This window comes from Lactuca sativa, chromosome 5 (genome assembly GCF_002870075.4).
Source record: "Lactuca sativa cultivar Salinas chromosome 5, Lsat_Salinas_v11, whole genome shotgun sequence".
Taxonomy (NCBI): Eukaryota; Viridiplantae; Streptophyta; class Magnoliopsida; order Asterales; family Asteraceae; genus Lactuca; species Lactuca sativa.
Window position 1 is genome coordinate 21,759,248 of NC_056627.2, and position 12,856 is coordinate 21,772,103.

Genomic DNA, 12,856 nt, shown 5'->3' on the forward strand with positions numbered 1-12,856 from the left:
AATTTTCAAAGTGGAGTAACGAGGAAGGCACTCGCGTCCACATAACATTGGCTAAACACCGAAATCCCGTCACCAGAGCCAGTACTAGCCAGTCATGCCACCAATGTGGTGAGACAGGGCACTTCAAGAAAGATTGCCCGATAGCAAAGAACTTTGGCGCAGATGGGAGGATTCTCAGGATCCTAGCTGCAGGAGAGCCTGCTCAGGAACCACGTTAAATGTAATTTAGGCGTTTCGTTGTAACATACTTATAAACTATCTATAACTAGTGCAACTAGAGTCTTACCTTTTGCGAGATCCTGTCTGTTTAGGGAGTCACGTGCTGCGTATACTTGTCTTTTGTAGTATATCTTATTCACAGCAATAGTCTTGTGGTAGATCTAAAGTATTGTAACTCTTGTTCATGGTTGCACGGTTGTGTTTTGTCTGTAAACGTCTTATGTTCAAATCCAATGTCTTTAAGATTCAGTATGATTCCGACATTATCATACGACTCGATTCAATTTGATCCTCACAAAAACAGCTTCATGCATACATCTCGTTCTTCTAGATCATTTTCCCAGCGAATCCGTCATATCAGAACGCCGAAATACTCATGCCAGGAGTACCTCTTAGTTATTTTTCTTTCCGAAGAAATCGCCAAAGTACTCATGCCAGGAGTACCTCTTAGTTATTTTTCTTTCCGAAGAAATCGCCGAAGTACTCATGCCAGGAGTACCTCTTAGTTATTTTTCTTTCCGAAGAAATCCCCGAAGTACCACTCGCGCAGTACGTCAAGTTCAATCCAGGAATTCATGCAGATGATTTATCACTGAGGAATGTATACATAAAATTGATGATTTCAAAGGTTTAGAATTGATGATTTCACCTTAACTCTTTTCCTCATTGGGATGTGAGGGTAAGGAAGAATCAGTTATTCGACTACATTTTCAATCTTAATTATATACGACTCGTATACACGAGATTGTGATCGTGAAGCCCTGTATGAGTTCTAAAATGGACTTCAGGACGGAGAACTGCCTAAGTATACGAGTAATCGCATCGTCATGCGAACAAACTTAGAACCCAGTACGATTCCAGAAAACAGATCGCCTTATAGTTTAAACACCCACGGAGATACCAGAACAGTGCAAACAACTAAGCGAACTACACAGAAATAGAATTAGAAGAGTAGGTTTCTCACCCTAGAGAACCCCAGTCATATTCTTCCAGAGATCGACGGATCGCATTGTATGTACCTCGGTTATTGAGGACTCCGTCAAGATTTTCATAGAAATCGTTATCTCTGCCTCGCATAGATGAAATGGTTGAGCAAACACAAGGAAAGGAACTACTTCCAGGATTGGATCTGAGATCCAAATATTACCAGTTCGAGTGTTAGGGAAAGATGTCTGGAAGACTATCTCCTGAACTCGATGCGGACACTTCGAGTCCGTAGTGATACCCTTCGGATAGGACCAATACGCCTATAGCTTTCATGAGCTAAATGAGTAGGGTACGTCTTCTTACTTGGATCAGTTCGTCATTTCTCCATGTAATGACTTACTTATCTATCCTCGTAGTAAGAAGGAAACCCATGGAAACATTTCCTTCAGAGGAACTTTTAGCGATGTTCTCAAAGCACGAGTTTTGAAATTGAAGAGTCAAATTTATAAGACACACTGTTAGTAATGTGGGGAAATTTTGAGTACTCTTTCAACTTGTCAAAGTCGTTGAGCATTTATCGATACTAGAGACGCCGACGGTCTTTCGCAAAATTCTAGGTCTTACCGACCTACCGCCGTAGTTCATTCAGAACTCCTCGCAAGCTACAGAAACTCGTACGACTTTGACCCAGCAAGGAGTGGCCTTGGACTGGGAAGTTATGCAAGAAAAGGAACCTTTGAGATTCCAAGTGAGTGACCAAGTTCTTTAGGATAACTCACTCTGGGAATGGCTTAATACGCTTCGTAAAGCATGGAAAGCTAAATCCAAGCTAGAAAGGACCTCCAAGATTCTTATCAGAATCGGTCCTGTGCCTCGCACAAACTAGACCTACTCCGCGAACTCAGTAACATACTTTCTACTCTTTGCATCTCGATCGTGAAACCATACCTTTCCGTTAGGACTCTTGCAAGTCCACTCGTCGAGATCCTTGCCTTCGTATTAGAACCGTAGTGACCCTCGACCGAGAGGTCAAGCGGACGAAGCAACGTCGTCGCCAGTTAGTGAAGGTTCGTTGGAATGCCAACCGAGAGCCCGATTTCACTTAAGTGCGCTAGAACCAATCGATTAGGAAGTTTCCTCCTCACGACTCGATCATTCGTGCATACTTCCTTGCCAAAATTCTAATTTCGGGACGAAATTCCCTTTAACAGGGGGATGATGTGACACCCGAAATTTCCATTCTGAACAAACCATATCAAGCCAATAGATGTAGATCAGTTACAGTGAAAATTCAGACTCCGAGTGTAAGTTATGCAGTTTTCAGGATTTACACTTAAGAAGATATTAGGAGAGTGGTTGCACTAGGGTTTAGTGCAACACTGTTATTCCATTACTCTAAGACATTAGAGTTCGTTCCAGGAATAAAAATATTTTCTGCCAAAAATATCTCAGGACTATAAATAGAATTCTGAACCAAATTGGTTCATTTGTTGAATTCCATTTAGAGAAAAGCCAAATTCCCTCTCACGGATCTTCGGGTTTTTATCCCAGATTGTGAGTATACTTCTCTAGTTGTTTTATAATACTTGTTTTAAGCTTAATAACATAGATTTCTTGCCAAATAAGTGAGATCCGGGAGTTTACCGCCCAAGAACGTTCTTGGGGAGTAAACTCCATTTTAAGGTCCTTAAGGGTTCAAATGACCCTCAAAGCTTTAGAACTCGAACTAGAAGCCTTAAATTCATGCTTTATACCAACAAAACCATTAGTAATCATGGCTAGAAGGGAGTTTACGACCAAGAAGATTCTTAGGCCGTAAACTCCATGTTTTAGGTGCCAAAATGCCTTAAAACTTTCCCTAAGGCTTAGACTTTATTTTTGGCATGTACTCTTAAGTGTTTAGAACCTAGAAAACATAAGGAAAGCACAAGTGTGAAGAGTTTACAGCCAAGAGTAATTCTTGGGCCGTAAACTCCTTTTAAGGGGTCAAAGGACACCCTAAATCCTTCCTTAGGCCAAGAGACAATTTAGGCATGTACCTAAATGAGTTATGGACTAGTTAAAACACTTATAACCCCAAGAGTGAGGGAGTTTACGGCCCAAAAGTTTCTATGGCCGTAAACTCCATAAAATGGTACCAATTGGTGCCATAAACCCTCCTAAAGCCAAGTACTAAAGTCTAGATTTGTTCCTAGAAATGTTTGGGACTTGAAAACTTCATAATCACCCTCCCAAGGGAGTTTACGGCCGTAAACTCCAAGGGATTATGGTCCCATGGCCGTAAACTCCTTAAAGGAGTTGATATGGCACCCTAAGACTCGATTTAGCCCTGAAACAATTCACCACATGAGTTGTATAATTGATAGACTTCATTTAGGGGCTTGTTGAGAGTTTACGGCCAGGAGCTTACTCCCATGGGCCGTAAACTCCAAGACATATGGTCTTTAGACCATAAACTCCCATTAAAGGCATTACACTCCTTTGTTGCAACCCTTTAGCCTCCTAGCACTTGACCAAAGGTGTTTTTCTTCGTGTTTAAATGGCTATACTTGTATAATTAGTGTTTTAATCACTAATTATTTATATACATATGTCTTCATATGTATTTAGGATCATTGTGTGTGTCTAAAGACTTCACTTGACAACAAGCACTTGTCCGATCCTTCCGTACGATAACAGTCCGTTCAATTCCAGTCACTTACTGCAGGTGAGTTCATACCCCTTAACTAATGTTTTGAACTATTTTAAATGTTTTATGGGGGGGGGGGGATACAAGTAGAATCATGCTACTTATTATGTCAATCACATGTGATTAGTAAGTAGGATTATATTACTTATTACATCAATCACATGTGATTAATATATAGCATTCAAATGATTTGGCTACTCATTAGCCGTTTTACCAAACAGTTTCCTTCAAATGATTTTTATAAACATTTTATATGTTTTAAACTCCTTATTACACTGTGCATCTTACTCTGTACATTTCCTTTCAAACTTATTTACAAGCTGTGTTTCAAACAAATGTTTCCTTATACTTAAACTGCTTTATCAAACTTATGCCTTCAAATTGTTTTATAGATTGACATCAAGTCAATCTTTTCTTGAAATAATATTTATGTTTCAAATGTTTTACAAAACTTATTTATGCTTTTATACTATAAATTGCATGCCTCTATATGTATAGTTATATAAGAAATGTTTAAAAGACTTAGGAAGGCTATCCACCCGATTTCCTTTTCGCGCCTTGAGATGTGGTCTGGTGGGATATCGGGTATTCGTCCGAAAGTCGTTTAAATATTAGTTATATATCATGTGTACATATATAGTCATAAAAGGTCCTTCCAGTTCAACATATGCCCTTGGGTAGCAAGGGTATACATCCATGTTCATACGTACCAGATAGATTACTAGTAAACTACCATAAGGGTAGTTTAGGAAGATACTAGAACAATTACTAGAACGCGATATCATACAATGAGTCAGTTCATTCATGAGTCAATACTTTCTAGAACATTACAGTACATTACATATACAACTATACTAGGAAGATAACATATACAACTATACTAGGAAGATTACATATACAACTATACTAGAACGATTACATTACTATACTTGCTAGGTAGAGAGCACGTACATTACATCTAGAACAGTTCATTACATTACAGCTAGAACAGTTCATTACAGTACATATACAAGAATACGTTAATTATTGTGATTTAAATCGGCGCATGACTTAAATGTCATGGCTCGAGTTGTAGCCAGAATTCTCTTGGAGGGAGAGCGTGAGTTTGCGTATAGATCTATACTGGATTGACAATCCTACACCTTGCTGCTAGCTACAGCCGGACCTGCAGGTCTGCGGGTGCCAAACGTCATTTCGTTATTACGACCATTCATTATGTCGTTGTTACTAGTCGATAGTATGGTGCAATTTATCACCTAATGCCTTAATATAAATCCGGTTTAAGGTAATTAGTACGACAGTAGTTCTTATAGCACTACACCATAGTACTATTTCATTTTCCCATTACATTCACTTCGTGAACATTCACACGACGCACAATAATGTAGAAACTATATTTTTGGATAATGATAGTTATACTTGGGAAAATACATACTCTTACAAGAGACACACATTGAGAACAGTTAGGTCTTGGTAGAAGACTACATTCAGAACAGTTAGGTCTTGGTAGAAGACACCTTCATATACTAGTAGGAATCATAGGGATTTCTAGGGTTTTTCAAACACTTGCAATTCATATACACTTTCAATACTTACAATACATATACTTACAGTTACTTACATACAAATTAAGACACTAAATACTTATGATCTCACCAGCTTCAAAGCTGATACTCGCTTTCAAAATTACTTGTATCCTCAGGTCAGCATAGATAGGTACCGATGCAAGGAGAAAGGAAGATGGAGCTTGTTCAAGACTTATCTTTCATTTTGATTTATGCTTTAGTGTTTATCAAAGTTTGACAGAACACATTTGTATAATAATTATATTATTAATGCAATGGATGATGTTGTTGCTTGTTTACTACTTTACATTGTTGTTGATATTATACATGACGTCCTCCGCCCCAGAACGTTTCCGCCGTTCCTGGTTTTGGGGTGTGACACGTAGTTATCGGGCCTATTGGGCTAATATGAATTAGAAACCCTAATGCCATGAAACCATAATTTGGGACTTATCAGGACTTCATCAGAATTATTTAATGAACTTAAAATATTAAATTATAATCATTGGCATATTAACATAGGGCAATATTGGACTTAATGGATTAAGTCCTTAATAGGTTGAGTGAGAAACACTTAACCCTAATCTCATTTCATGTGAAAACCTTATTTCACTCGGGCCTTGAGTTGGGCCTTTCTTTTGGGCCTTGATAATTAGACTTGTAACAACGCAAATTTTCAAACAAATTTTTCTTTTTATAAATAGAGTAATTTCATTCAAAACAAGGCATAAATAATTTAAGTGTCATGTCAATTACAAACTGTCTAAATCCCAAGATCATAAAAATATTCTTCAGTGTGTATCGATCACGCCGGCGCCTTCCCACGGTCCTCGCTAGTACCTGAAACACATACATAACCACTGTAAGCATAAATGCTTAGTGAGTCCCCCAATATACACTTACGCACATACGCCTTTCCAGGCCCTGACCTTCCGGTCCTCAACACAACGCCTTCCGACCCATAACATATTGCCTTCCGGCCCACATAACATACATAGCACATACAACAAATAACTTACCACATATAGCATACATATCACATATCATATCTGACCTTCCGGTCACACAGTCAAACCCTTTCGGGTACAGTGTAGTGAGAAGACTCACCTCGTAAATGCTGAAGGCTAGCAACTCCTGCAATCACTCGTGCACAATCCGACGAGCTACAACCTCCCTATAACATCACAAATCTCTCATTAACGCTTATATCTTCTAAGTGTGACTATCCCTAAGAAATCAGACTTAGGTCGACTCTGGTCAACGGTCAATGGTCAACGGTCAACTCGACCGGACTCGGCGAGTGCCATGGCGACTCGGCGAGTCTAGACGTCCTCCAACTCTCTGAGAGTCCCTATCTACTCGTCGAGTATCCTCCTTGACCCGACGAGTTACTCCTGGAAGAATCGCGGGGCCACCCCGACTCAACTCGCCGAGTCTGAAGAACAACTCGACGAGTCCCAGTTAATCTTCAAGCTACTCGCCGAGTCTGTTCATCGACTCGGCGAGTCCATGCCATGCAACCGCTCAAACTGCATTCTGGGATAAGTATGGTTCCGAAATACGCAAGCATGGGACCTTCTGGACCTCTAAAGGTCCTAATACAGGGTTATATTCGTTTGGGTAACAAGGTAATAATTCATCTAATCACCAAATGGGTTCCATAAACCCTAGATCCATGCACACATCAATATAACAGAAATGATCCGAAATGTTACCTGAATAACGCACTCTCTGTGTCCCCAAACTTCAGAACTCGAATCCCTTGCAGTTCCTTTAGCCAAAACTCTTCTCCTCCTTGCACCACAATTTCTTCAAGTCACCAATGGCCTTCAATCTTGCTCTAGATGCCTACAGCCGCTTAGGGTTCTTCTCAATCGACTAAAAGACGAACAATGACGGCATATAATGCGTTATATACGACCCAAACCTGAACGGTTAGGGTTTTCGCTAAACAGCGTAGACTCGCCGAGTCCATATCTGGACTTGTCGAGTCCAGTCGCGAACCCGTGACCAAGTCTGCGATCCTACTCGGCGAGTCTAGGCTCCAACTCGCCGAGTCCCCTCTTAAATCACCCCAAAAACATAATTTAACAATACCTGAGATTCCGGGCTGTTACAATTCTCCCCCAATTGGATTTGACTTCGCCCTCGAAGTCTCACTCTGAAAATAGTTCCGGATGCTGCTCCCGCATCTCACGTTCCGGCTCCCAAGTCATTTCCGACCCCTTACGGTGTTGCCACTGAACCAACACCAGAGGTACTTCCTTGTTCCTCAAGACTTTGATCTTCCGATCCCTGATGGCCACTGGTCTCTCGGCATAATTCAGGTTCGCATCCACCTGAATATCCTCCAATGGAACCACTGCCGACTCATCGGCTATGCACTTCCTCAATTGCGACACATGAAAAGTGTCGTGGATCTGCCCCAACTCCGCTGGCAACTCCAACCGATAGGCTACCCGGCCTATCCTTGCAATCACACGAAATGGCCCAATATACCGGGGCCCCAACTTGCCCCTCTTCCTGAATCAAATCACTCCTTTCCAAGGAGAGACCTTCAGGAGAACGAAGTCGCCGACTTGAAACTCAAGCTCGGATCGGCGCTTGTCTGCATAACTCTTCTGTCGGCTCTGGGCGGTCAATAGCCTCTGTCTAACTTGCTGAATCTGCTCTGTCGTCTGAAGCACGATCTCTGTGTTGCCCATCACTCTCTGTCCCACCTCTCCCCAGCAAATGGGGGTCCGACATCTCCTACCATACAACAGCTCAAAAGGTGGCATACCAATGCTCGAATGATGGCTGTTGTTGTAGGAAAACTCTGCCAATGGTAAATACGCATCCCAACTACCCCCGAAGTCTAACACACACGCCCGGAGCATGTCCTCCAGCGTCTGAATCGTCCGCTCGCTCTGACCGTCTGTCTGGGGATGGTATGCGGTACTAAAATGCAATTTAGTACCCAGCTCCTCATGAAATTTCTTCCAGAACCTGGAAGTGAAGCGCACATCACGGTCTGAAACAATCGAGATCGACACTCCATGTCGAGATACCACCTCTCTCACATATATCTCTGCCAACTTCTCCGCTGAAGAACTCTCGCTGATGGCAAGGAAGTGTGCACTCTTCGTCAACCTATCCACAATCACCCAAATTGCATCGACTCCCCTGGCAGTCTTTGGCAATTTGGTGATGAAATCCATAGTGATTTGTTCCCACTTCCACTCGGGAATCTCCAATGGTTGCAACTTGCCATGCGGCCTCTGGTGCTCGGCCTTAACCCTACGGCAGGTCAAGCACCTCTCAGCGAACCATGCAACGTCCCTCTTCATACAGGGCCACCAATACTCTTTTCTCAAGTCCAAATACATCTTCGTAGCACTGGGATGGATCGAGAATTTCGATCTATGAGCCTCTTCCATCAAAGTAATACGCGTACCGCCCACAAACGGTACCCAAATCCGACCCTGAAACGTCATAAGCCCTCGCCCATCCTTAACGAACTCTGAAATTAACCCCACAACCCGCTCTTTCTTCTGAATTTCTGGTCGCACAGCTTCGGCCTGCGCCCCACGAATAGCATCCAATACTGGAGTCATCACAGTCAGTCTCAAGCATACATCTCGCAATGGAGTGCTCTCCGCCCTGCGGCTCAACGCGTCGGCTACCACATTAGCCTTACCTGGGTGGTATAGGATCTCACAATCATAATCCTTGACCACATCCAACCACCTCCTCTGACACATATTTAGGTTGGGCTGATCCATCAAATACTTCAAGCTCTTATGGTCCGTATATATCGTACATCGAACCCCATACAGGTAGTGACGCCAAATCTTGAGAGCGAACACTACTGCTCCCAACTCTAAATCATGCGTGGGGTATCTCGCCTCATGAGGCTTCAGCTGCCTCGACGTGTAAGCTATCACATGACCCCTCTGCATCAACACTGCACCCAGTCCCGAAATCGATGCGTCGCAATATACCACAAAATCTTCCATCCCTTCTGGGAGAGCTAATACCGGGGCTTCGCACAACCTCTGGCGAAGTGTCTCAAAGGAGGTCTGCTGCTCGGGCCCCCATGAGAATGCAACACCCTTCCGGGCCAATCTGGTGAGTGGTACTGCGATCTTGGAGAAGTCCTTGATGAATCTCCGATAATACCCTGCCAACCCAAGGAAGCTCCTGATCTCAGAAGGTGACTTCGGCACCTCCCAATTCATCACCGCCTCAACCTTGGCCGGATCGACCAATATCCCTTTCTGGTTGACAACATGTCCTAGGAATTGGACCTCCCGCAGCCAGAAGTCACATTTGGAGAACTTTGCATAAAGCTTCTCCGACCTCAATACCTCGAGGACCTCCCTCAAATGCTCCTCATGCTGCTCTCTAGATCTAGAATACACCAGAATGTCGTCGATAAATACAATCACTGACCGATCCAACATCGGTCTGCATACCCTGTTCATGAGATCCATGAACACAGCCGGGGCATTGGTGAGCCCGAAAGGGATCACCACAAACTCATAATGCCCATATCGCGTCCTAAACGCTGTCTTCTGGACATCCTCATCCCGCACCCTCACCTGATGGTACCCTGACCTCAGATCGATCTTGGAAAACCAAGACGCTCCCTGCAACTGATCGAATAAATCATCGATCCTCGGTAACGGGTAACGGTTCTTGACCGTCAACTTGTTCAACTCCCGGTAATCAATGCACATTCGGTGTGAACCATCCTTCTTCTTGACGAACAGAATAGGTGCTCCCCACGGCGAGCTGCTCGGCCGAATGAATCCCTTCCCCAGCAACTCCTGGAGCTGCGAGGACAACTCTTGCATCTCTGGAGGTGCAAGACGATAAGGCACTTTAGCAATAGGCGCGGCCCCCGGAACCAGATCGATACCAAACTCTACTTGCCTCACAGGAGGTACTCCTGGCAGCTCCTCGGGGAAAACATCTGGAAACTCACGCACCACAGGGACCTTCTCAACTGACTTCGGTCTCTCGGAGACCTCCCGCGTATCCATCACATACGCCACAAAACCCTTACAGCCCTGCTGTAGACACTGCCTCGCCCTAGCGGCCGAACAAAAAGCTGATCCCGAACGGGTACCCTCGCCGTACACCGAAAGAACTCCCCCACTATGGTCTCGTATAGTCACCAGCTGACGCTCACAGTCGATGACAGCGCCGAATCGGCTCAACCAGTCCATGCCCATGATGACACAGACATCACCCATCGCAATAGGAATCAGGTCAATCGGGAATTCAACCCCGAAAATCTCTAGTACACATCCCTGAAGAACCTCCGTGGCACAAATCACTTTCTCGTCAGCTATAGAAACTCTCAAAGGTCGACTCAACGACTCACGACTAGCGCTGATATGCTGACTAAAAGCTAAGGACACAAAGGACCTACTCGCACCCGAGTCAAATAACACTAAGGCAGGCACATAGTTCACAAGGAAAGTACCTACGCATATAATAACATAAGCATAACATCTCGACATTAAAATAAATACATGAATTACAACATACCTGCCACGACATCGGGCGCAGCGCGGACCTCCTCCGCAGTCAGCTGAAAGGCTCTCCCACGAGCCCTCGGGGCCTCGACCTTCACCGGTCGAGCCTCAGTAGTCCTGGCAGTAGGTGCAGATCCCTGACGAAGCTGAGGACACTCGGCCTTCCGATGGCCGGTCTGGTTGCAATGAAAGCAAACCATAAACCCCTTGGGGCACTCCCTAGCAATGTGCCCCTCCTTGCCGCACTTGTAGCAAGCACCGGCTCGACACGCCCCATCGTGACCCTTGCCGCACTTTCCGCAAGTGCGGCTCTTCGAACCTCCCGTCCTCGAATCGGCGGACTTGGTCCGCTTGGCTGCCGGCTGAGACTGAGCCGGCCGCTGGTCTGCCTGTTGAGACTCGGCCTCCTCCCTGGCCTGAGTCTCCAACTCGATCTCACGCTTCCTGGCATTCGCCTGAAGCTCCGTAAAAGTATGATAGGTGGAGTTCGACACAAACTCCCGGATATCCCTCCTCAAGACACCCAAGTACCGGCTCATCCGAGCCTGCTCTGTGGACACCAGCTCGGGGCAAAACATTGCCCTCTCATGAAACTTCCGCGTGATCGCCGCCACCGTATCAGTACCCTGCTTGAGGGTTAAGAACTCCTGAACCAATCGTTCCCGCTCCACCGGGGGAACGTACTCATCCCTGAACATGGCAGTAAACCCCTCCCATGTCACCGCTGTAGTCTCTGCCAAAGTGAAGTTCGCCGTCACGAACTTCCACCAGTCCTTCGCTCCCAAACGGAGCTGGTTCAAAGCGAACCGTACCCTTAGGTGCTCCGGGCATGAACAAGTGTAGAAGCACCCCTCTATGTCCGCGATCCACCTCATCGCAGAAATCGGATCCTGCGTCCCATCGAACTCCGGTGGCTTCGTGTTGCTGAACTCTCGGAACAGCAACGAGTCACCCCCCTGTGGCCTAGCAGCGGCCACAGCTGCGGTAGCTGCAGCGGTTGCAGCCTCAGTCAATGCGGCGTACCGCTCATCGAATGTCTCCATCAGGGTGGTCTTAATAGACCCAAACATCTCCGGGATCTCAGCCCGGATCGCCGCCGCCACCTCCTCGTGAATCATTTGACGAATCTCCTCGTCACTCACACCGCTCGTACTCGCTCCGTGGCGTGGTCTAACCATGATGTCTCTGAAATACAACATAAAACTATCAGAGACTCCATCGAGTGTAATCGCACTCGATAACGCGACCCTACTCAGTCTCCGATATCCAGGGATTCGTACTTGGGTCTCCCACTGACCCGGTGTCTTCGGTAGTACGGGCCCAATACTACCGACCACACCGCATCAGCATTCATCCCAAGTCTTCCTCCCCAAACCCCAGATAGTGAGTACTCTACTCCTGATATGCACTATCTACCCGCATACTATCAAAGCATCTCATATCGGCAAACTCCCCTAGACTAAGGCATCACAAATCAGGCCACTCTAGTCCTATCATGAATACCTAGTCTTCTAGCATGCATAACAATTTATATCATATAACATTGTAAGGTATTTTGGGGATCTCTACCGTTCGGGCGCTGACTGATCGTACACACTGCTTCCTTCTTGTTTACCACAAAACCATTTACAAAAGTTTATGCCTTTATTTAAAAAGTTTTCCTCAAATCCTCGGTTTGAGTTCAGTTACTCCCGAAGGTGCACCCGAATCCCTCAAACCAAGGCTCTGATACCAATTGTAACAACGCAAATTTTCAAACAAATTTTTCTTTTTATAAATAGAGTAATTTCATTCAAAACAAGGCATAAATAATTTAAGTGTCATGTCAATTACAAACTGTCTAAATCCCAAGATCATAAAAATATTCTTCAGTGTATCGATCACGCCGGCGCCTTCCCACGGTCCTCGCTAGTACCTGAAACACATACATA